This window comes from Microcaecilia unicolor, chromosome 5, assembly GCF_901765095.1.
Source record: "Microcaecilia unicolor chromosome 5, aMicUni1.1, whole genome shotgun sequence".
Lineage (NCBI taxonomy): Eukaryota > Metazoa > Chordata > Amphibia > Gymnophiona > Siphonopidae > Microcaecilia > Microcaecilia unicolor.
Window position 1 is genome coordinate 323,202,467 of NC_044035.1, and position 26,027 is coordinate 323,228,493.

Genomic DNA, 26,027 nt, shown 5'->3' on the forward strand with positions numbered 1-26,027 from the left:
AGCCCATTCAATGAGGCCTGTGCTCGCTCATTGTACTAACTTTGCTAGGCTGGGGTCAAGAGGGCAGGTTGTAGGCCATAGACCTTTCAGGGTTTTTTTTCAAGAGCTTCCTCTGTGACCTGGTTGAATAAGTCCCAGATGGCTGTGCATGGTGTGGGAGTGGGAATTTTTTATTGGTTGATCTTGCATTTACTAGGCCCAAGTTTCCAAGTAGTGGTCTGTTAGTTGTGGTTGTGTTTGTAGTTTGGGGGTTACTTGATTGTGGTAGGCAGGTATTCATGTGGGTTTAGGTAGATAAGTGTTTCGTCTCTTATGTCCTCTAGGTGGATGGGAGATTCTGTTGTTTCTTCTTCTACAGATTACTGGGATGCATGGGCGTAGTTTGACTGTTTCATTTGGGGGGGGCAAAGGATGGGGTGGAGCATATTAGCATATTCATTTGCATATATATATATATATATATATAGTATAATTATGGTACAGCCAGAGACCCCCCCACTGGAATAGTGGCGGGCCCAGTCATAGAGCTCAGGCCATTACAGACCTTGGCTGAGTCAGAAATCTGATGGCTGACATAACTGGGAGCTTACTGGAAAAGTATGGCCTAGTTTGTAGCCCGGATTGAGGCCTAAATAAGCTAAATTAGGAAAAGTTAGGTCAATAGATATGGAAACAAAATGGAGGATTTCAGCACAAAATGGAAGCCGTATCTGTTACAAAGTGGAATTTTCTCTAATGTAAGTTAGAAAAACAAGTTGAGAAATGAGTGAGTCATGCCAGGTGCAAAGAAAATAGGGAACTAGCTGTCCAAGAGGGGAGGGAGACTTTCCTGTGAGCAGGATTGTGGTCAGCCATGGTGTGAGAAAGGAAAGGTGTAGCTGGATGCAGGGTCTTGCTTAAGATTTGTGGTCAAGCGAGCTAAAGACAAAACCATGTTAGCAAGATAGAAGCTACTCATTAGTATGAGCCAATCAGTGACAACCATGACATTAGCATAGATCCAATCAGGTATATCTATTGTCATATTATCCATATCCTGAGGGCACCTATAAAAATCAGAGTATTTCCTGGTTTAAGCTAGAGAGAAGGGTTGCCTCTCTCTCTCTCCAAGGGAAACCAATGTGTCCAGCAGAATTGACAAATTACCTAATTGCTTTCCCTTGTAAAACCTTTAATTGGTAAAAGAAATTATAAAAGATTAGGAACTAATTAACACCTGTTTGCAGCTGGATTATTATATTCCTATAATTAATTGATTGTACGTGCCTGTTGTCAGTCACTGATTTGACTTGTACCTTGGCAAATAAACTCCTCATTCCAAATGATGATCTGTGGGCTTCACTTAATGATGAAAGGCTGTAAGTATAAATGCTTTTGCTGTATCAGGCTATCTTTCACTGCATTGTATAACCTGTGACATAAATCCAGTTTGTCATAAGGCTGGTATCTTTTCCTTAGACCTAACGTCTCCCTTAGTGGTAATTCCTTTTAGAACTTCACAACTCCTTGATTACCCCAGTACTAGTGCTATTTAGAGATGGAGTCAGATTTAAGGTCATTCCAGCCTTCTTGGGGGTCTCTGAACCCTAAATTAAAACAATATATATATATATATGCAAATGAATATGCTAATATGGAGGAAGGAAGGAAGGGAAAAAGAGCTGGCTTTTTGGGGGAATAACCATAATGAATATGTATGAGATATCAAGCCAGCTCTTTCTCCCTCCCTTCCTTCTTTCCTCCATCTTGTAAGGCACTGCCTACCAAACAAAAACAGTGTTAGAGTAGTAGACTAAAGATGGACCAATAAAGAACGACAATGTGGATGTAGGCAGCAGCAGCTCAAAGGCTAGGCATGATTATTATTTTAAAACATTCTAAGTCCAAATCCCCTCTAACAAGAAGGATAAAGAGGTACAGAACGACAACGTGGATGCAGGCAGCAGCAGCAAATCACAGGTTTGCTTGCTGTGTTTTGAGTGAATGGCGACGGCTGCGCGGGGGAGTGGAAAAAAATGAGATTTTACCAAATGACGTCTTCTTCCTTCTGTGGACTCACTCAGGACTGATAGGCTCAGGCTCAGTCACTTCCACTAGTACGGACAAAGCTTGCAGTGGTGAACTAGCACCAGTAAAAGCACCAACAAACAGGCAGGCTCGACTCCGTCCTTCACTTCCCTGCCCTCTCAGCGTCCCGCCCAAAAGGAAATGACGTCAGAGGAAGGCAGGAGTCCTGGACGCAGAGATGGCAGGGAAGCGAAGGATGGAGACTCCATCACAGAGTCGAGCCTGCCTGTTTGTTGGTGCTTTTACTGCGACTTCGGGTGAAAGTTGTAAGTCATTTCGTTAGGGGGGCAATGCCCCCCCATCGCCCCCCCCAGTCTACGCCCATGCTGGGATGTAGGAAGATCTTTAGTTTAGTAGGCCAAAGTACATTCTTGTTTAAAGTAACAGAGATTCCAGAGCTCTCTAGCTATTCAGTATAATAAAAAGCCAGTTTGTCTTTGGCAGCAATTAACAATAGAGTTTTAATTGCACAGACAGTGTTTGATGAGAGTCTGAGGTCCTTTGAAGTATCTGCTTCCTAGGAAGATGAGCTCCGTTATGCTTTGATAAAAACTTCTTGTTTAAAATGAGATATGCAGTCAGTCAGCTAATTCTACCTACGTTTTGTGCCTTTAAAACTTGAAACAAGGTAAAATAGTTTTTAAAATCCAATGGTTTTTAAAATCCAGTATCTAATATCTAGCAGGCACTTCTGTTTACTACAGACATAAATCAAATGGCTGTATTTCACGCCTGTGAAATCATTTGGAAGTTTTAATGCATGGGAGATTCAGCCAGGATATCAGAAATTTAGAGAAAATAGAAGTTAAAGATATGAACTTCAACTCACAAATTGTAGTGATGGTTTCATTTTGCAGTTTCTGATCCTGATGTCCTTTGCTGATCCAATTGATGCAGATCCCTGGAGCCTTTTTTGTTGTAGATCCAGCTCAGATCACAAGCAAAGAGAAAGGGTGCTTGCTTGAAAAGGGCAGGAAGGCAAAAAGTTGCCTTTATCCAAACAAAACAAATGAAATTAACTAAGTGAAGGAAAGAAAACTCAAAATAAAACTCAGGACTTGTACCCCAACATAGACTGAGCAGAAGTATTTAAAAATGCCAGCAGTAAATAAGCAAATGGTGTATTATTTAACCTGAATTGTAGTAGCCCAATGTGAATACAGCCTTTGCCTTCCAGCCTATCTACAGCAAGACATGGAGGAAGCAACTTTATTCATGGACCTGACATGACCCGTGTTTCGGTGAATGCCTGCATCAGGGGTCAGGATGTTGTTAGGACAATAAGAGGCATATTTTCAAAGCACTTAGCCTCCCAAAGTTCCATAGAAACCTATGGAACTTAGCCTCCCAAAGTGCTTTGAAAATATGCCTCTAAGTGTCTTCTGGTATATGTTGCTTCCTCCATGCCCAGGCTTCACCTTGTTGTTTCATCTGTGGCCCTCTACACTATTACTTCACATTTTTATTTTATTTATTGGGATTTTGCTCACACCTTTTTCAGTAGTAGCTCAAGGTGAGTTATGTGCAGTACATTGGGTGCTTCCCTGTCCCTGGAAGTCTCACAATCTCAGTTTGTAATTGAGGCAATAGAGGGTTAAGTGACTTGCCCAAGATCACAAGGAGTAGCAGTGGGATTTGAACCAGCCACATCTGGATAGCAAGACCACTGCTCTAACTACTAGGCTACTCCTCCACTCCAACACTTTCTTCTCTGTTGCTTTTTCCCTCTGATCTTCTTGGTTGGATTTACCAAGATATTCAATGCTGGGAGCCTGGCATGCCCCTGCATTGACTATCCAGGGTTAGTTTACCCTGTGGCTGGAAGGAGCTTACTAGCTGCTTACTGCTACAGGCTGAATATCATGACCGAGGGGCCCTTTTACTAAGGCGCGTAGGAGTCTATGCGCGTTAACCATGTGTCAAATTAGAATTACTGCCCAGCTGCCAGATGCCCCTGGTGGTAGTTCTAATTTTGACTTGCATCCAAAACGTGCAGCAGAAAATAATTTCTATTTTCTACCGCGTGGCGCTAACCTGGTGGTAATCGGCAGTGTACGTGCAGTGACGATTATCGCTCAGTAAACACATGAGATCTTACCACTAAGTCAATGGGTGGTGGTAAGGTCTCAGGCCCAAAATGGACACGCACTGGTTTTTATTTTGCCGCACGTCCATTTTCAGCCCCCCCAAAAAGGCCTTTTTTGCAGGTGTGCTGAAAAATTGATCTGCGCACGTTCAATACACACACCTACACCAGTGCAGGCCATTTTTTGGTGCGCTTTAGTAAAAAGGTCCCTGAATGCGCTCTAACAAATGTATAACCCAAGCAAAGATGTTATATCTACAAATAGAAAACCATCCAAGAGAAAATGCAAAAAGTAAATACTTTATATACAGTACCTATCTCCTAATTGTACAATCTTTCATGCCTATTTTCATGATTAGGAGGGTAGACACCTTATATAGAATAGCGCTTAATGCAGATTCCATGCCTAACTTTTGAGTGCTGGACCTACACCTGCTGAAATCTGAAGTAAATGCTGTCACCTGAGTTAGGTGCACTGAGGCTGTATTCTGTAACTCTGCGTGCAACATTTCAGAACGCCCCCATCATGCCCAGTCCACACTCCCTTTTGAGTGTTGTTAGCTTGGGGTGGGGGTTCAGTGGGGGCAGTAGGCCACCAGGGCCATGTTGTTTGGGGTCTGGTGGTCCCACGGACCTCCAGCCCCTGTGGCAAGTCTGGGCTTTTGACAGCCCAGACCTGTCAAAAAAATGCAGGAGGATTTACCCTATGATCAGAGATAAAAGTGTGCATAAATTTGCATGCTATTATCTCTGATCATAGGGGCGGTAAAACCCCGCTATTTTTAGAGAATTGTTTGGAACAGCGCAGGGCTTTCGATCATCTGGGCATTAGTATTCTGTAATTTTAGTGTGCAGATTCTTTCATGCGCAATTGCTAGGGGGTGTGGACATGGGAGGGGCATTGGTTGGGCATGGGCAGGTTAGGGGCTAGTACTTATCCACTATCCACCCAATATTTAAATCAGTTTGACCACCGAAATGGCACTTAACCGGCTATCCAGCGTTATTCAGCACCGGACAGCAGCATAAAGATAGCTGGTTATATCACACGATATCCAGCGATTTTCACCAGAGAGCCAGCTACTGGGCCGCCACAATAGGTGGAATAACTTTGGCCAGCTGCAACTTGACCAGTTAGCGCTGAAAATCGACTTGGCCGGTTAAGTTGGAACCAGCCAAATTTATACCAGATATTCAATGCCAGTCACCAGAAACAGTCTGGCATTGAATATCTGGGTTCAGCACTGACCACAGGAGACAGCCTGGCTACTTCCCGCGGTCTGGCTATTGGGGACTAAGTTTATGAATAAGGGTACTGATAGCAGTTAGGTACAATCATTTATACCAGCCATTGAGCTAGCATAATATTTTATAATGACAATTACATACAAAATTGCTATTATAGAATTCACACTAACTTTAGGTGCCTAACTTTAGGTGACCTTTTGAGAATGATCCTGCTAAAAGCCACAATAATGGGAGAAGGACCACATACCTATATAAGAAAAAAAAAGAAATTACTTAAAATGGGAAAATAGACAAAATGTCAGCTAAGCCTGCCTCAACTAATTAAACCCTCATTATACACCCACAACAGAACTTCGAAGAGGAACCAGTAGGCTATCTAATTAATGCCTTGAGCCTCTTGGGATTGCAGACTCTTTTTTAACTGAGATGCTTAAAAGAAAACATAATCTTTCCCTTTATGTTTAATCAAACACTTCCTAGGATATTTCAGAAAAAAAAAGTCATGCCTAGAGACAAAGCTTTAGAATGTAATCGTAAAAATTCCACACCATCTGTGTCCCGGAGAAAACATCAAGAAAAATGTATATCCTAAACAAACACATTCCTGAAACTGGTATGAAATGTAGATTATTTAGTAGGCTGACAGTAACATAGTAAATGATGGTAGGTGAAGACCAGCTTGGCCCATCCAGACTGCTCATTAATGTGGCTTGTGATGTAACTGCCCTTTAATGCAGATTATTCCTCCCTCATGGGGTTGTAATTGCTGCATTCTGCACAAAGGGCGAAATTCTATATATGATGCTTTAAAATTTCATGCAAAAAAGCATTTCTACCTAAGCGTATTCTATAAGCAGCACCTAGATTTCGGCACAGTATATAGAACAAGCTCAGTCGATATCCTAGCACCTAAAACAGCGCACGCCTATTTATACCAATGACAATGTGGCATAAATCCCAGCATATAGATTTAGGTGCAGAGGGCCATATTCTATAACAACGCGCATAAATTTTGGAATGCCCATGAAACGCCCTTTTCCCTGCCAATAACCACACCCCCTTTTGCCTGTGCACATTAAAATTTATTTATTTCTTTATTTATTGCATTTGTATCCCACATTTTCCCACCGTATGGCAGGTTCAATGTGGCTTACATATTGCTAAAAAGGCGGTTACAAAATTTAGATTTGTAGAAGTCTAGAACATAATACAGAAGTACAATAAACGCTTAGGTTGATATATTAGCATACATTACAGAATACACTTAGGGAGTTGTGAACTTAAATTCTAATTATTGCCAATTAGTGCTCATTATTGCTTGTTAAGTGCTATTAACAATGCTGATTGGCTTGTTAAGCCAATTAAGTTACATGCTTCTTATAGAATATGCTTGGATTTTAGTGCGGAGCACTAGGAGGGGCATAATTGAAAGGGGCGCCCAAGTTTCCTGAGGACGTCCTCGCAGGGGCAGGGAAACCCGTATTATCGAAACAAGATGGGTGTCCATTTTTCGTTTTGATAATACGGTCGGCAATGCCCAAATCGCGAAATTGAGGTCGACCTTAGAGATGGTCGTCCTTAGAGATGGTCGTCCCCGATTTTCGGCGATAATGGAAACCCAGGACGCCCATCTCAAAAATGACCAAATCCAAGCCATTTGGTCATGGGAGGAGTCAGCATTCATAGTGCACTGGTCCCCCTCACATGCCAAGACACCAGCCGGGCACCCTAGGGGGCACTGCAGTGGACTTCAGAAATTGCTCCCAGGTGCACAGCTCCCTTTCCTTGGGTGCTGAGCCCCCCCAACCCACCCCCAAAACCCACTCCCCACAACTATACACCACTACCATAGCCCAAACGGGTGAAGGGGGGCACCTACATGTGGGTACAGTGGATTTCTGGTGGGTTTTGAAGGGCTCACATTTACCACCACAAGTGTAACAGGTAGGGGGGGATGGGCCTGGGTCCGCCTGCCTGAAGTGCACTGCAGTACCCACTAAAACTACTCCTGGGACCTTTCCTACTGCTGTCAGGGAGCTGGGTATGACATTTGAGGCTGGCATAGAGGCTGGCAAACAAAACAACAAGAGGAGGAGAGGAATCTCACGAAACCGTGAGAACAAAACAAGCCAGTGAGGTAAGTCCAAGGAGGATAAAAGATGCTTTATTGTAAAATTGCTAGTCTGTTCTGGGTTCATATATGTTGTAGTATTCTGCTTTCGCTTTCTTTATGTTTTGTTTATACATTCTTATAGCTTTCCTCCATGCGATTTTGTTTGTCTTTGGACCATTTTCTTTCTATACAGAGTTTTTTTTTTTCATTTCTAGTATCTTGTCTTAAAACCAGGGATGAGGTTATTTGTTGCTTCTTGTTTTGTTTTTGAGTGGTGCTATTACGTTCAGTGTTTTTTCACTTAGTTCATCCCAGTCTCTCATGAAGTGGATGTTATTGGGTGATATGTTTGTTTGCTCTTTCTGTGTTGTTTTTGGTTATCTACCTTTCCTCTTGATGTAAAAGAGTGTGATGTTTTTGGCTCTCTGTTTTTGCCGTTCTCTTTCCATTGTAGTGTGAATGTGAGTTTTCTGTGGTCTGACCATAGCATCTCTTCCCAGTTCTGATTTTCTATTACATAGTTGTTATTGGCTGAGAATTTGTGAGCTAGTATGTCTACGTCTAATGTGTGGCCCTTTGTATGAGATGAAGTGGCCTGTTCTGTTTTAAAGTTCCATTGGTTCAGGAAATCTTTTAAGATTCTAGTGTTGGTGTTGTGACATTTTTCTAGGCATAGGTTTATGTCTCCTAGTAGGAGGACATCGGTGGAGTTTATACAGATGTTTGACATAAACTCTGTGAATTTGTCATGAGTGTTGGATCAGTTTCCTGGGGGAGCAGTAGAAAAGTATGCAGCATAATTTACCAGTTAGTGTTGTATCTGTGATTTTGAATGCCAGTTTTTCAATTGCTGAAGACATGTGTTCTGCAACAGTCTGTTCTGTGAAGAAATATTTATATATTAAGGCTCCTCCTCCTCCTCCTCCTTTTTAGTTCTGCTGAATTGGGTTATTTTATAGCCCGGTGGGCATAGGTAGAGCAGTACTGGGTCGTCTTTATGGTGCAGCGTTGTTTCTGTTATGAACAGTAAGCCTATTTGTTCTGTTTCGATCCAGTCTCTGATTATCGCTGCCTTGTTAACTACTGATCTTGTGTTTATCTATCCTACAGGAATAGGGACATATGTGTCATTTATTTATTTATTTATTTATTTGCATTTGTATCCCACATTTTCCCACCTCTTTGTGGGCTCAGTGTGGCTTACAATAAGATATGAATAATGGAAATACATTTGTTACAACTTGGTTATGGGTTACATTGTACAAGTTATGTGAAACCATCGAAGTATCATTAAGAATATAACAATGGGACATCAACATTGAAACGTTGGAAAGAGACAATGGGAAGCTTAAAGGGCAGTATTAAGACACAGAGACATATGGTGTACATATTCCTGTGAGTAAATGTATGAGTGATGTGGAATTACGGGGGATGAGGGTTAGAAGCGGATATATGATGCATTGATGATCAGTGAGTGTGGACTCTATGTGTTTTGGCTCTTGCCATAAATTGTTTCAAACAAATGGGTCTTCAGTAATTTGCGGAAGGAGGCTTGTTCGTAAATCGTTCTTAAGTTGCGCGGCAGTGTATTCCAAAGCTGCGTGCTCGTGTGAGAAAAGGTTGACGCGTGTAGCGTCTTGTATTTCACGCCCTTGCAATTAGGGAAGTGGAGGTTGAGGTATGTTCTGGATGATCTTTTAGCATTTCTGGTTGGTAGGTCTATCAACTCGGACATATAGGCAGGGGCTTCACCATGAATGATCATGTGGACTAGTGTGCATACCTTGAAAGTGACGAGTTCCTTAAGTGGAAGCCAGTGTAGTTTCTTTAGTAGTGGTGTTGCCCTTTCATATTTTGGTTTTCCGAAGATGAGTCTGGCTGCTGTGTTCTGGGCTGTTTGAAGTTTCCTCAGTATTTGCTCTTTGCAGCCTGCGTATAGTGAGTTACAGTAATCCAGATGGCTTAGGACGAGGGATTGCACTAGGTTGCGGAAGACGAATCTTGGGAAGAATGGTTTTATCCTTTTCAATTTCCATATGCAGTGGAACATCTTATGGTTACTGTTGGTGTACTTAACGTTTTGTAGTTGTCTGTGCATTCCATCCTTTTAGACCTTATGGTCTTGTTGATTAGTATTCAGGTTTATCTTTTTGTTATTGGTTAACGTTTTGGTCTCTGGATTGTTATGGTGATTGTAGTTTGGTGTTTCCAGTTGGTATTGGGAGCGTCTTCTTACAGTGGTAAGTACAGGGATTATGTTCCTTTTGTTAGGTGAGGCAGTTTTTTTTATCCCAGTTAACCAAAATACTGCCATATAGTAGAAACACCATGCTTGTATATTGGCCACATTGATTTGTGTTATGATGCAAATAATAGATCGCGCAGTGGGTGTTTTTTGGATTTGAGGTTAGGAGATAAGGATAGGGTTGTTATAAATCCAAGGCTATCCTATAATGTCCCTCCTGGAACCGGGTAACTTGGCTGCTCTGCACTATGCTTCTAGGAGGAGAGGTGATGGTTCCAGATTCCAATTCCGTAGTTGGTGTGCATTAGCAGATTGTAGTCTTCAGTAGGTTTCACGTTGGGAGTCGCTTTTCTCCAGAAGTCTCCTATCTGGTGGCCATTTATTGGGGGTTATTCCTCTGTGCTAGGGGGACCCTGATTTCTTTGTGCCTGGAGAGCTTGCATTCTGTGGGATGATCACCAGTTGGCTCATCGGCCCCATGTGGATGGGGGCACTTGTCGTCAGCCTTGGTTCAGAGTTGGGAGGTCTGCTCTTGGGTTTTTCTCCAGGCAGTTTTGTGCTGTTTCAGAGGTTGGGACAGGGATCTCATGCTCAGCATGGCTTGCACTCACCACGTGGGGCATTTGGATTCCTTGAGATCCTGGGTCACTCTGCCTCAAGAACCTGCTGTCGGGCAGTTGGCCCATGGGCTGTTTCTTTGCATTAGGTGGTCCAATATATGCTGTGTCCCAGGTCTCCACTTTGTTGAGCCTCAGGGTCCCATGTGTCGTCCCGAGTTGGGTTGGAGCAGAATCTGAGGAGCTTACAGGTGGGTAGCCTGCGTTACCTCTGGGTTTTCTGTTGCCAGGTCTGGAGCATTCTGATCCAGTCCAGAGTCTTCACTCTGATGTCTCCTGTTCAGTTTTGCCTGGGAGTTTTGGGCTCAGTCCCTGGGTACTGGGTTGGGTCAGGTGGCAGCCAGGTTCAGGTTAAGCCTATGAAGTGTGGTGCAGACTGACCTCCTGGTTGACTACCGGGCATGGGCTTCTCACAACATGGAGCATTTGGACTGCTGGTGATCTCGAGTCTTGGGTCTTGTCACTCTGCTTCAGGAGCCTGCTGTTGGGTGTCTGTCTCTCTCTCTCCCCTCCTCCTCTGTCACTGCAATCTGAAGATCAAAAAATCAGGTGGCTAAGGAAGCAGTGCTAGTCATGTGATTTTTGACTCATAAGTCTCGTGCCATCCCCGCCAGAGGAGACTTGGCTGCTGTGGTATTTGTGTGTTGTGTGTGTGTGTGGGGGGGGGGGGGGTCACAGATAGCACAGCAAGGGCAGTGGTGGATAGTGAGGTTTGTGAAGAGCAGGGGGAGGGGCAAAATTTTGTGCCCCCACTTTGGCCTCAGCCCCCCCTCCAAACTGAAGGTCTGGCTATGTGGCTGATGTGTACTTCATAAAATATGCCCGAATTGTACATGAGCACGATTGTCATGACTTCAGTAGGATTTGTGCTTCTATTTTATAAAGGCACATAAGCACCTATATGTCTTTATAAAATACACTAAAATAAGTGTCTACTTGTCTTTCACAAATAGACATCTGTTATTTTTGCTTCGAGCGGGAACAATCTACTCTTGGGTTACATCATCTTATTATTTAGGGATGCTCTATGTTTATCCCATCCATTTTTTTTTCATTCATTGTTCTCCATTGGGAGAGAAATCCAGGCATCCACCATTCTTTCCATGTACAAAAACTTACATTGTTAGCCGACAAGGGACAGAGAAAGTACCTGCATGTAATAACTATAAATCACTTTGGATGCACCACAGAAAGCCAGTATATCAAATCCCTTTCTCCTTCATAAAAAGTCTATCTGCAAATTCACTCTTATTTGGCTAGAAGTTAGAACATATTCCATTTGTGGCTTTTACCGTTTAATTCTTTACTATTGGAGCTTTGAAAGGAAGCTCTGGAATAAGGAGGTAAGGTGAAAGGGGACAGACTCAGGAATAACCCGAGGAAATACTTCTTCACAGAAAGGGTGGTGAATTCGTGGAATGGCCTCCCAGTGGAGATGCTGGGGAGGAAGATTGTATCTTAATTCAAGCAAGCTTGGAACAAGTATATAAAATCTCTAATGGAGAGGAAGGGATAGATGGCATGGTTGAGCAGATTAGATAGGCCATATGGTCTTTTTCTGCCTTCATTTTTCTGTTTCTATGTTAAAACTTTCAAGAGTAAACTTTTTTGCTAAAGTTTTTCCATCTATGAAAATATGACTTATGGATCTAACGATGGCTATGGCTGCATATCCCTGGAACAGCAATACTCGCATATGTTATGTTCATTTCTGCACAACCCTCCATTCCTTTTGTACCTTAAAGTTATTATGTTCTTTACATATTATAAATTTGATATTGTAAACTGGGCCTCCTTATATGATTTTACCTCTTTCCCTGATGAGGATATTTTGTAAACCATTTAGATTTCTTTTATTTACAGTATATTAAATAAAATTGACCCACCTCTTCAACAAGGCATACCACAACGATCAATAATTGTAAATGTAACACATTTCCATTTTTACCTATATTCGGAACTGTTTTCTTCTTATATTTGACTGTTTAATTTTATTATGACATCCATGTTCTCTATGTAACACCAATTGTTATCTTCCAATCTGGAATGGCGAATGCCACAACGGTACATTGTAGGCCACATTGAGCCTGCAAATGGGTGGGAAAATGTGGGATACAAATGCAACAAATATATATGAACTATGAAATACATTTGTATTTCTTGTTTAGTTTTTAAAGGACAATTTTTAGAACAGGTAAATAACGATTTACACAGATCAAATGACCTGGCTAAAAGCTACCCTGCAAGTATGCTCAGACCTGCACAGAGCACCTGCTTTTAGTAAGCTTAACAAATATATTTGTAGGGACATGTGTAGGTCAGGAGGTAAAACAGCATGTGTACGTTTGATTTTCAAATGCACACGCACCATTCACCTCGTGCTTGGCTGCCCACAAATAGCAGGTCCAAAGTGTACAGGTGCTTTCAGTGCACTCACTATATGGCTGCTATTTTTCCAACAAAATGCGTCCAGGTGGCTTCATTTTGTGAACTGGCTTCAGTGTGGATGCAGGCTAAAATCCCATTCTTACCTGCATCTTTAATCGCTAGCAAACCATGGAAGAGAAAATAGAGTACGATCACAATAATCCAGAGACTGGAACTTAGAAGGACCAGCGTTGTCATCCGTTACAGAGACCAGAACAGTCACCCTAGCACAGTGCTCCCATACTAGCTCTCAGGAAACATCCAACTAATTAGGTTTTTATGATATCCATAATGAATATGTGTAAAGACTTTGGGAGGGGGAGATTCTATAAATGGCGCTCAAAATTCATTGCTGTCAAAAAATCAGCGCTAAGCGCAATTCTATAAAACAGGTGCATAGCCAGACTTTGCGGTTAGAGGGGGCCATAGCCCGAGGTGGGGGCACATTTTGTTCTGCCTCCTTGTCGTCAGCCCCCCGCCACCTCGCCACCTTGCCACTCCCCATCCACTACCGCAGCAAATACCTTGGCTGGCAGGGATCCCCAACCCCCACCAGCTGAAGCGTTGTCCAGAGCCAGTCTCTGGCGCCGTTGCGTTGCCTGCCCTGCTTTGTCTTCCCCTCACGTATTGTGTGCTCCTTTTAGTAAAAATGAGCACTAATTGGCAATAACTAGAATTTATGCGCACAACTCCTAAGTGTATTCTGTAACACACTGTGCCTAACACTTTCTGTGCGCAGGCAAAAAGGGGCGTGGTTATAGGCGGGGAACTGGGTGTTTCAAGGGCATTCCAAAATTTACATGCTTTGTTATAGAATACGGCTCTCTGTGCCTAAATCTATGCGCCGGGATTTACGCCATATTTTCGTTGGTGTAAATGGAAGCACGTAGTTTTAGGCACTAAGATATCAACTACGTATATTCTATATACCGTGCCTAAATTATGCACTGCTTATAGAATACGCTTAGGCAGAAATGTTTTCCATCTGGTTTTTCTAAATGTGACATATAGAATGTGGCTCTTAGTGTCAATTCCCACACCCGTCTTTGGACACCAGACTTACATCTGCTGAAACCTAGTATTTATTTATTTAGATTTTGCTCACATGTTTTTCAGTAGTAGCTCAAGGTGAGTTACATTCAGGTACATTGGATATTTCTCTGTCCCAGGAGGGCTTACCATCTAAGTTTGTACCTGAGGTAATGGAGGGTTAAGTGACTTGCCCAAGATCACAAGAAGCAGCAGTGGGATTTGAACCGCCCACCTCTGGATAGCAAGACCAGTGCGCTAACCACTAAGCCACTCCTCCACTCCATGTATAAATGCTGACACCCATTAGGTATGCTGAGGCAGTATCCTATAGCTATGCACACAACATTTTTGAAAGCCTCTGACACACCCAGGTTCACAATCCCTTTTGAGTTACATGTTACTAGAGTTAGGCACCATGCCTTATAGAATTAGCTCACAGACAGATGCACACACAGATTTCAATGGATACCAATTAACTTTAATAATTGGTCGTTAGCATCCAATTATTGATGCTAATTGGTTTGTTAGCCAATTAATTTGCACATGCATATCAGAAGTGCACCCAAATTTTGACCCATAAATCTAGGCACCATATATAAAATCCAGGGGTTTGCCTTTGAGGAAGGCAGTGCATTGCAGATCTTCTTGTGCATATTGGACATTCTGAAGACACAACTGGCTAGCTGTGTCCTGAGGACTCTAATAGAAATTCAACTCGCATGCTTTTACAAGGACCATGAGCCAATTACTCACATGTCAGTCCCAAAGAAAATCCAGTTTCTGTTGGCAAAGGGTCAACAGCTCTCAGCCCTTCTTATAACCACATTTCATCCTAATCACTCTGCTCAGGCAGTTTCATGAATGATTTTGTTGTTGCTGCTGTTACACACAACAGAATTTAGAAGGCTTTGTTCAGAAGTAACTCTACTATACACATACACAAGACTTGCAGTGATTCCCGGAGTGCCAGTCGCAGAATTCTGCATATGAAGCCATACAGATGGCATATCAAAACCTTCCAGGATGCTGCAAAAATCTGTGCCTCATTTTTATATGCAGATATTTCACGTGCTGTGCTTATTAAACTGTGTTTCCCAAAGTAGAGATTGAGTTTTAAGCTCGATTTGGAGACTCTACACATGCTGGGATTTTAGTGAGCAATTACTGACTGTTTTCAGAGTGTTAGTGGTAATTTACAAAATCTTAAGTGAACCAAATGGCAACAAACTGTTCCAAAGTAAGTTCTGATTTCAGGTTATACAGCATAACAGGTTCATTTTTATTTTTTGCAATTTATGCTTGCTGTAATGTCTGTTTTACCCTTTTCGTAAAGCTGAGATAGCCTCCTTTAGGATCTACATACAACTGACTGTGGCATCAGAATGTTTCTAGTTTATGCATTTCATTTCTCCGTATTCAACCCTCCTCTAAACTATTTGAGATCGAAGCAACAGATTCTATAATAGTTCATGAGCACCTCAACTTCACAGGCCAGAGAAGTAGCAGGTTTTCTTTCATGAATTTACTCAGGAAGTAACTGAGGGGTCCTTTTACAAAGCCGCGCTGAAAAATGGCTCGCGGTAGTGTAGGCGCGGGTTTTGGGCACACGCCGATCCATTTTTTAGCGCACCTGTAAAAAAGGCCTCTTTTTTCTGCCGAAAATGGACGCGCGACAAAATGAAAATTGCCACGCGGCCATTTTGGGTCTGAGACCTTACCTCCAGCCGTTGACCTAGTGGTAAAGACTCATACGGTTACCGGGTGGTAATGACCTACGTGTGCCAAATGCCGCTTGGTGCGTGTCCGTTACACGCCTGAAAATAAAAACTATTTTTCAGACACACGTATCAGAAGTGCGCCAAAAATGAAATTACTATAAGAGCCACGTGGCAGTTGGGCGGTAACTCCATTTTGGCTCGCGTTGTGCGCACGTAGATGATTATGCGGCTTAGTAAAAGGGCCCCTCAACTGGTCAGGCCTATTCTTTCATCCTTTAATTTGCAAAGGAGAATTCTATGAGCTAAAGCAGCGTTCTGTGCTGCAGCTGCTCCCCTGGTGTGCCAGGATGAACTGCTGCATGGCAATGGGGTTTCTGGGAATCCCATGCAGATTCATGGGGTTTCCATGGGAGTGTATGAGCCTCTGTGACTAACTACCTACCCAGAGTCCTCCAAGACACCCAAGTACCGCCTCTTCCCTTCAGGCACACTTGCTCTCTTCCTGGGCTGATGCAGCAATTGGGAAGAATTAATTGGGAAGAATGCAAATTTTGTAAATGGGTCTCTGCGATGCTTAACCAGTTATCTTCACTGAAAATAACTTGTTAGCACCAAAGTGCAAGCCGGCTATGTTGGGGGTGTTCTGGGGGCATTTCAGGGGCAGAGTCTGGTTAGCTCCCGATATTCAGAGCTAACCAACCAGTGTTAGCACATAAATAGGACCATGTAAGTAGCTGTTCCATCTTTATGCGCTAATGAATGGCAGGTTAGCTCTGAGTATCAAGTTAACCAGGCATGCACTAGCCAGCTTTAAAAAACCTGGATATTCAGTGCCGGTGACCGAATATGGCCCGGCATTGAGGATCCACCAGTGGTGGATTTTAAGGGCCCCCTTTTCCAAGCTGCAGCAAAAGGGGGCCTGCACTGGCATCGGTGCACATTTTTCATATACGCTGAGGGCCCCTTTTACTGCAGTGGGTAGAAGGGAAGTCTCTCTTTCCTGCAGTAAATGGCCATGCAGCAAGTAAAGCACTTACTGCATGGCCATTTGGGGGGGGAGCCCTTGAGGTGATGGTAAAAGCTCCCGCGCTAACCCAGCGGTAACTAGACAGCGAACAGCACTGCCTGATTCCCATGAGGTACACTCCGGCACTACAAAAATAAATATATTTTTGTAGCGCTGGATATGACTGCGCACTATGGGTGGGAAGTAGTGCCGTAGCCTGGCGGCACTTCCTGTTTAGCGAGCAGTAAGCCCGCGTTGGGCTTACTGCTGCTTAGTAAAAGGGGCCCTAACAGCGCTGCCCAACTCTGGCTGAATATCGGGGGGGGGGGGGGGGCGTATTTATTTTATTTATTGCATTTGTATCCCACGTTTTCCCAACTCTTTGCAGGCTCAATGTGGCTTACAATTCATCATGGATAGTGGAAATAAGAAGTGAATATACATTTAGTGTTACGGAAGGATATTGGGTTACAAGGTAATGGTATACATGATAGTGGTGTAACAGAATACATTATAAGACATTACTGGATATAAGTGGAGAATAATTACGTGTGTTGATTTTTGTGGTATATCTTGTCAAAGAGATGGGTCTTCAGTAATTTGCGGAAGCCGATCAGTTCATAAATCGCTTTTAGGTTGCGTGGTAATGCATTCCAGAATTGCGTGCTCATTGTCCCATAGCCAGGTCAGAAATTGTTATATTTGCTTTTCAAAAAATGCAGTTAAAATCTTATTGTTGTTCAGGTTGTAGATTTAAGAGCTACTTCTTGTCGCACGAGTTGAAATTTAGAAAGCGAAGCCGGGCAACTCATGTTATCGATTGCCTGTCAAAGCCTCGCTCATCTGTACTGTGAGTAAACCAACCAAGGGTTTTGGAAAGAAACTGAAAGGCAGCGTCTTCTAAATTCCGATTTCTGCAGGATTCTGATAGATAAGGAATGCTGAGTCTACAACTGGCAGCTGAGATACATCTGTTGCATGTTTGCTGACTCATACTACGAAATCTGAACATATTACTCAATATTACTGGTCTCATTACATCGGTTCTCAATTTTGGCAAGGATTGAATTTAAAACTCTAACATTAATTTTTAAGGCTTTAAACAATGCAGCTCCCTTAATAATGTCCTCCACTCTTAAAATTTATAAACTGGTCAGGTTCTTGAGAAACTGAGGAAAAAAAACCTTGATAGATGTACCAAGTTATCGATCAGTTATGCTGTTAGATCTTTGCTCCTCTATTTTCCAAGTAGCTGGCCCTAAATTATGAAACAACTTAGCTCTGGAACTAAGGAAGATTGACACATAACTGATGTTTAGAAAACAATTAAAAACATATCTATTTTGTAAGTCATTTTGGTCTCTAGACATGAACAGTGAGGCTGACGTTTTGGGTAAATTCATGATTTCAACTGACTTCTATTTTTTGTCATCTTATTTTATTTCATTTTTAATTTTATTTTAAAAAAGGTATTTGTTAATTTTATACCATGTCTGTGAGTCTTTTCATGTGGAGAGGTATTTTTTATATACTACTACTACTACTACAAATCATTTCTATAGCGCTACCAGTCGTACGCAGTGCTTCACAATTGAAAATGAAGAAGAGACAGCCCCAGCTCAAGAGAGCTTACAATCTAAATCAGGACAGACAGACAGGACAAATAAGGGATAAGAGTAGGACAGACAGATAGGACACGTGGAGGGGCATAATTGAACGTGAACATCTATCTCCATGGGCGTCTATGTCCGAAAACGGGTACGTGAAGAGGCGGGACAGACCGTATTTTCGAAAAAATGGACGTTTTTCAGCTGGGCGTTTGTTTTTTTTAGCGATAATGGAAAGTAAAAACGCCCAGCTCAAAAACATCCTAATCCGAGCCATTTGGTCAAGGGACGGGCCACGATTCATAGTACATTCACCCCCTGACATGCCAGGACACCAACTGGGCACCCTAGAGGTCAGTGCGGTGGACTTCAGACAATGCTCCCACATGCATAGCTCCCTTACCATGGGTGCTGAGCACCCAACCCCTCTCCCCCAAAACCCACTACCCACAAATGTACAACACTACCATAGCTCTTAGGGGTGAAGGGGGCACCTACATGTGGGTACAGTGGGTTTTGGAGACCTCCCATTTACCAGCACAAGTGTTACAGGTAGGGGGGGTGGGCCTGGGTCCACCTGGCTGAAGTGCACTGTGGTACCCACTAAAAGTGCTCCAGGAACCTGCATACACGCAGGCCTCTAGGACTTGTTGCTGCTATATAACATTGACACACCAGTTGACACCTGAAGACTAATCTCTCCGAAAACATCCTTTATTGGAATAAGCACACTTACTGACATTTAACTGCAGATCAGAGGTTGTGCCCCACTGGCAACGAGTCTCCCTGGTACTGAGATTAGCAGTAGGTCAGAGCTGGCAGAATGGTGTACAATGCCCTCCTTCAGCCACATTCAAGGTAAGAACTAAGTTCTGTAATGTGGCTAACACGTGAAGGGGATCTAAAACTGGCTTACAAAAATGGCCACTACCTCATGGACTACCGGAAACAAAACAGGGCACACTTTGACCCAGTAAGCAGGGGGAAAAGCACCATGGGAGTAGAGCCTACCAACTACCAACATCGTGAGCATTTGCCACAAGCTAGTGAAATCACGGAGCCCAATACCCTACACCCACCACAATGCATTGCTGATGTGACTCTGCAGTGCGCATAACAGAAAAGGTGTCACACTCACCCGAGAGCCACATCAGAACCAGGGAAAGGCTGTCACAGGATAGAACACATTCTGCTGTCATGGAGATGGGTACGGCATTTGAGGCTGGCATAGAGGCTGGAAAAAAGTTTGTAAAGTGGGGTTTTTTTGGTGGGAGGGGGTTAGTGACCACTGGGGGAGTCCGGGGAGGTCATCCCCGATTCCCTCCAGTGGTCATCTGGTCAGTTGGGGCACTTTTTTGGGACCTATTCGTGGAAAAAAAAGGTCCAAAAAAAGTGGCCCAAAATCGCGGTAAAAACGCCTTTTTTTCGATTATCAGCTAAAGACGTCCATCTCTCCTCGGCCGATAACCATGCCCCAGTTCTGCCTTCACCACGCCTCCGACACTCCCCCGTCAACTTTACCCGTTTCCGCGACGGATTGCAGTTGGAAACGCCCAAAATCGGCTTTCGATTATACCGATTTGGGCGCCCACGGGAGAAAGACGCCCATCTCCCGATTTGGGTCGCAATATAGGCGTTTTTCTCTTTCGATTATAAGCAGGATAGGGATAAGGGACTATTGAAGAGAGGAAGATAAGATAAAGGTTACGAACAAGTGAAAATTTAGGAGTCAAAAGCAGCATTAAACAGGTGGGCCTTTACTCCGGATTTGAAGGCGGCCAGAGATGGAGCTATGACATCTAAGTCAGTCTTTGCACATTTTATGCTAAATGCAGAAAAGCCACACAGTATAGCCGAGTGCCGATGAACGAGCACATGTCTTCTACTACAAGATTAACAAGAAAGTATTCCAGAGCGATGCTGTAAGCTAATGATATGCAAATTCAACATGCACAGAACTTACATGCTAATCAGGGATGGTCTGCCCGGCACATATTCAGTTCTGCAGTAAGGATGCCTTCACTCTGCACCAATGAAAATGCCAGCACACACCTGCACATGAACCGGAATGCTGTTTTGCACATAAATATTATCCTTGCAAATATTTACACATAAAATTTTAGTGAGGCTAATATTTGTGAGCAGACCAAAATTCTGGTTCATGCATAGATGTGAGCTGGCAGTTTTGTTTTTGTTCAGACACACACCCAGTGCTGTTACCTCCCATTCTGTCTTTTAAAGTGGCAGGTGTTGATCTGGTTGCAGGAAAAAAAAAGAAAGAAAAACAAAGCATTTAAATCTCAAGAAAGGGGAATGGGCTACCGAATTATATAAAATCTGTTCACTCTTATTTCTTATTTAGGAAAGGTATGAAGACTTATTTGTTTTCTGATGTGAATATTGATTGAATTATGATGCAGCTTGTGGAGTATTACTGATACTATGTAATTCCATCCATTTGGGATGTTTCTTGTCTTTGTAATCCACACAGAATCCATATGGAGATATCGCAGAATAGAAGTCATACATGGAGGGGCATAATCGAACGGCACCGGCCATCTCCGTGGCCAGCCATCTCTGGGGCCGGCACCGTAAATCGCCGGAACCAACTGTATTTTCAAACAAGATGGCCAGCCATCTTTTCCTTCGATAATACGGTTGGCGCCGGCTAAATCTCAACATTTAGGTCGAATGTTGAGATGGCCGGGTTCGGTTTTTGGCCATAATGGAAACCGGGCCCGGCCATCTCAAACCCGGCAAAATGCAAGCCTTTTGGTCGTGGGAGGAGCCAGCATTTGTAGTGCACTGGCCCCCTGACATGCCAGGACACCAACCGGGCACCCTAGGGGGCACTGCAGTGGACTTCAAAAATTGCTCCCAGGTGCATACCTCCCTTTCCTTGTGTGCTGAGCCCCCCAAATCCCCCTCCCCACAACTCTACACCACTACCATAGCACTAAGGGGTGAAGGGGGGCACCTACATGTAGGTATAGAGGGTTTGGGGGGGGGGGTTTGGAGGGCTCAACATATACCACCACAAGTGTAACAGGTAGGGGGGGATGGGCCTGGGTCCACCTGCCTGAAATGCACTGCACCCACTAAACGTGCTCCAGGGTCCTGCATACTGCTGTCAGGGAGCTGGGTATGACATTTCAGGCTGGCATAGAGGCTGGCAACAAATTTTTTTTTAATTTTTTTTGGGTGGGAAGGGGTTGGTGACCACTGGGGGAGTAAGGGGAGGTCATCCCCGATTCCCTCCGGTGGTCATCTGGTCAATTGGGGCACTTTTTTGCCACTTGGTTCTAAAAATAAATGGACCAAGTGCAGCTGGTGAAATTCTCGTTCGAGCCGGGCTTCTTTTTTCCATTATTGGGTGAAGCCGGCTATCTCGAAGCCCCGCCCCATCCCGCCCCGTCTCGCCTTCTGTACCCTGCCTTGAAGTTTGGCCGGCTCCGTGACGGAAAGCAGTTGGTGCCGGCCAAAATCGGCTTTCGATTATACCGATTTGGCTGGGTTCAGGAGATCGCCGGCCATCTCCCGATTTATGTCGGAAGATAGCCGGCGATCTCTTTCGAAAATACGCTGGATATTATAGTATAGTTAAATTCTTTCAGCCTGCCCTTCTAAGCTGCCCCATTATATTCCTACTAGTAAAACAGGCCCGTTTCAGTAGGCAATGAAATGGGCGCTAGCAAGGTAATCCCCCACCCTCCCTTGCTGTCTCGCTCTGTCCCCTTCAAGACCCACGCCTCCCTCCCTCCATTTCGAGTTCAAGGCCCCCTCACGCCCCTCCCACCGAGTTACTTGTAGCGCTATAGAAATGCTAAGTAGTAGTAGTAGTAGTAGTTACAGACTCCCCCTCCCTTCGATTTCAACACCCCCCTCCGCGTTACTGACCCCTGGATCCCCCTGCCACGACCCTCTCGACCCCCCTTTCCACCGAAAACCCTCCCCCGCCGCCTTCACGTACCTGTGCTGACGGGGGACCCCAACCCCCGACAGGCGAAGTCCTCTTCTCATCTGAGCCAGCGTTGCTTTCTGAATGGTCTAATCAAGTTTCTTTGCGTGTGTCTGATGTCAAACTCACGCATAGAACCTTGATCAGATCATTCAGCAAGCAACACCGCGGCAGCCGAGAAGAGGACTTCGGCTGTTGGGGTCCCCCGTCAGCACAGGTACGCGACGGAGTTGGCTCATGCTGCTGTGTTGTGATTGGGCACTGTCGTTGCTGACGCAGGAGATGAATTCAGAATCACGAATGCCTCAAGGCTTATGTCCACGCAGTCAGCTTCAGAACGTTGGAGGTGCATTTTATTATATAGGATGGGATCTCGGCTTTTACCGCCAGATTATTTCTACCACGAGCTAAAAATGCTTCCGTGGCTTGGTAAAAGACCTCCTTAGTGCGTTGGCCTCTGGGCACTTGAAATTTACCTTGCAAGGTCCAGCAGTTTCCCTTGCAATGAGGTCAAAGAATGTGAAACCTACTGGTGATGGGAGCAGACTGCAGAAACATTAAACTTTAACCATACTAATGAACAGCAGGTCCTCAGAGCTATGAACCCTGTGGTTGCCAGGGGAAACCTGCTACAATCGTGCCTCTAAGATTTTTTTTTTTTTTAATAATGAGACCAGGAATACTTGAATAGAATTTAAAAAAAGAATCAGCTGAAAACAAATTAATGGGGTCTTTTACAACGCCGCACTAGCTTTTTTAGCCCGCGGTAAATGCTGAGACGCCCATTATATTCCTATGGGCGTCTCAGCATTTGTCGCCAGCTGATTTTATTGCAAGCTAAAAACGCTAGCAGGGCTTTGTGAAAGGCCCCCTAAGCAAATAGATCTTGTACTAGGCCTGTGTCAAACTTTTAGAGGTTGTTCACAAGTAAGAAAAATTCCTAAGAGAGCTACACCATAACATTTGTAGTGAGGTTTCAAAGCATGCATGTGGCTCCTTTTAAGAGGGCAATTGTTAAAGCCATTTACTTGGGGTTAAAACCAATAACATCCATTTCAGATAGAATATAGAGATGAGAATTGAGGTGCCCAGGCTGGGATGTGCTCAGTTCCAGGAGTATTTTAGAAAAGGCTCTGCTGATGCAGGTATGTTTGCTAGCATGTGCAAGGGGTCATATAGAAAAAGAGAGGGTACGCAAGTACACAAACCAAAAAAAAGTAAGAAAAAGCACAAAAGGGCCTCCAACACTGGAACAATGGTACAATCTTTAATGAAATGGAACCGACACGGGCCATGTTTTGGTGCAGAAAAGCGCCTGCCTCAGGGGTGAAACCAGTATTCTTTTTAGTTGAAAATAAGTATCCCAAATTGTCCTTCTAATAACATGTCTGAATCAGCAGCAGATTTTACCAGACGCTTCCAGGCAAGTTTAGCTGTAAAGTCATGTGCTGTGCGTGTGCATAAAAAAGAACAACGAAGAGAGTCCAAATCTACATGGAGGGGCATAATCGAACGAAAACGTCTATCTCCATGGGCGTTTATCTCCGAGAACGGGTCCGTGAAGGGGCAGACCGAACCGTATTTTCGAAAAAAATAGACATCCATGTTTTATTTGACAATTTGTGAGCTGGGCATTTTTGTTTTTCAGTGATAATGGAAAATGAAAGTGCCCAGCTCAAAAACGAATAAATCCAACGCATTTGTTCATGGGAGGGGCCAGGAGTCGTAGTGCGCTGGTCCCCCTCACATGCCAGGACACCAACCGGGCACCCTAGGGGGCACTTTTACAAAAACAAAGAAAAAGGTAAAAGAGCTCCCAGGTGCATAGCACCCTTCCCTTGTGTGTTGAGCCCCCAAATCCCCCTCAAAACCCACTGCCCACAAGTCTACACCATTACTATAGCCCTAAGGGGTGAAGGGGGGCACCTACATGTGGGTACAGTGGGTTTGGGGGGGTTGGACGACTAAGCATTAAGCAGCACAATTGTAACAGGTAGGGGGGGGATGGGCCTGGGTCCACCTGCCTGAAGTCCACTGCACCCCCTAACAACTGCTCCAGGGACCTGCATACTGCTGCCAGGGAGGTGGGTATGACATTTGAGGGTGAAAATAAAAAGTTGTGAAACCATTTTTTTGTGGTGGGAGGGGGTTAGTGACCACTGGGGGAGTCAGGGGAGGTCATCCCCGATTCCCTCTGGTGGTAATCTGGTCATTTAGGGCACTTTTTGGGGCCTTATTCGTGAAAAAATAGGGTCCAGGAAAAGTGCCCTAAATTCTAGCTACAAACGCATACTTTTTTTCCATTATCGGCGAAAGGCGCCCATCTCTGTTCGGGTGATAACCACGCCCCAGTCCCGCTTTCCCCACGCCTCTGACACGCCCCCGTCAACTTTGTACGCTTCCGTGATGGAGTGCAGTTGAAAACGTCCAAGTTCGGCTTTGGGAGATAAACGCCTATCTCCCGATTTGGGTCGCAATATAGGCGTTTTTGTCTTTTGATTATAAGCTGGATAGTAACATAGTAGATGACGGCAGAAAAAGACCTGCACGGTCCATCCAGTCTGCCCAAGATGATAAATACATATGTGCTACTTTTTTATTTGTACTGTCCTCTTCAGGGCACAGACCGTATAAGTCTGGCCAGCCCTATCCCCACCTCCCAACCACCAACCCCGCCTCCCACCACCAGCTCTGGCACAGACTGTATAAGTCTGCCCAGCACTATCCCCGCCGCCCAATCACCAGCCCCGGCACAGACCTTATAAGTCTGCCCAGCACTAGCCCTGCCTCCCAACCACCAGCTCTGCCACCCATTCTCAGCTAAGCTCCTGAGGATCCCTTCCTTCTGAGCAGGATTCCTTTATGTTTATCCCATGCATGTTTGAATTCCGTTACCGTTTTCATCTCCACCATCTCCCGCGGGAGGGCATTCCAAGCATCCACCACCCTCTCCATGAAAAAATACTTCCTGACATTCTTCTTGAGTCTGCCCCCCTTCAATCTCATTTCATGCCCTCTCGTTCTACCGCCTTCCCATCTCCGGAAAAGGTTTGTTTGCGGATTAATACCTTTCAAATATTTGAACGTCTGTATCATATCACCCCTGTTCCTCCTTTCCTCCAGGGTATACCTGTTCAGGTCTGCAAGTCTCTCCTCATAAGTCTTGTAACGCAAATCTCATACCATCCTCGTAGCTTTTCCCCGCAAAAAAAGCACAGAAACAACAAAACAAGCGGAAGAAATCCAGAAAAACCAGACTAAAACCATAGATGATAAACGCACCAAAAGGAAATTTTATTAGGACCCTTCCGCTTGTTTTGTTGTTTCTGTGCGTGTGCATGTCACATGTTTTTTTTTTGCCTATTTATTGGAAACCACTATTATGCCCCTCTCCTGCCTTTTTCCAAAGTAAACATATTGAGATAAGTCTGTCCCCATACACTTTGATGGCCACTAACTATTTTAGTAGCCATCCTCTGAACCAACTCCATCCTGTTATCTTTTTGAAGGTGAAGTCTCCAGAACTGCACACCGTACTCTAAATGAGATCTGACCAGAGACTTATACAGTGGCTTGATCGCCTCCTTTTTCCTGCTGGCCATTCCTCTCGCTTTGCAGAAAAGCATCCTCCTGGCTTCCCCCCCCCCCCCCCGTCATCTTTTCTATCTGTCGGCCACCTTAAGATCATCACATATGGTCGCCTTGAAGTCCCGCTCCTCTTTCATGCACAGAAGTACTTCACTCCCAGCCCCCCACCCCTAAACGTTTACCACTCCCATGGATTTTTATAGCCTAAATGCCTGACCCTATGTTTTTTAGCATTTAATCTTAGCTTCCAAATTCTGGATCATTCTTCAGGTTTTGCTAGGTTCCTCCTCATGTTATTCAGGGTGTCTACTGCAG

General features: G+C 44.2%; 1 protein-coding gene across 2 annotated transcripts in view; it reads left to right on the forward strand.

Annotated features, from left to right (window-relative positions):
- CHST8 (carbohydrate sulfotransferase 8) overlaps positions 1-26,027 on the forward strand; it is a 709,560-nt gene that overhangs the window by 269,591 nt on the left and 413,942 nt on the right. The window lies entirely within an intron of this gene.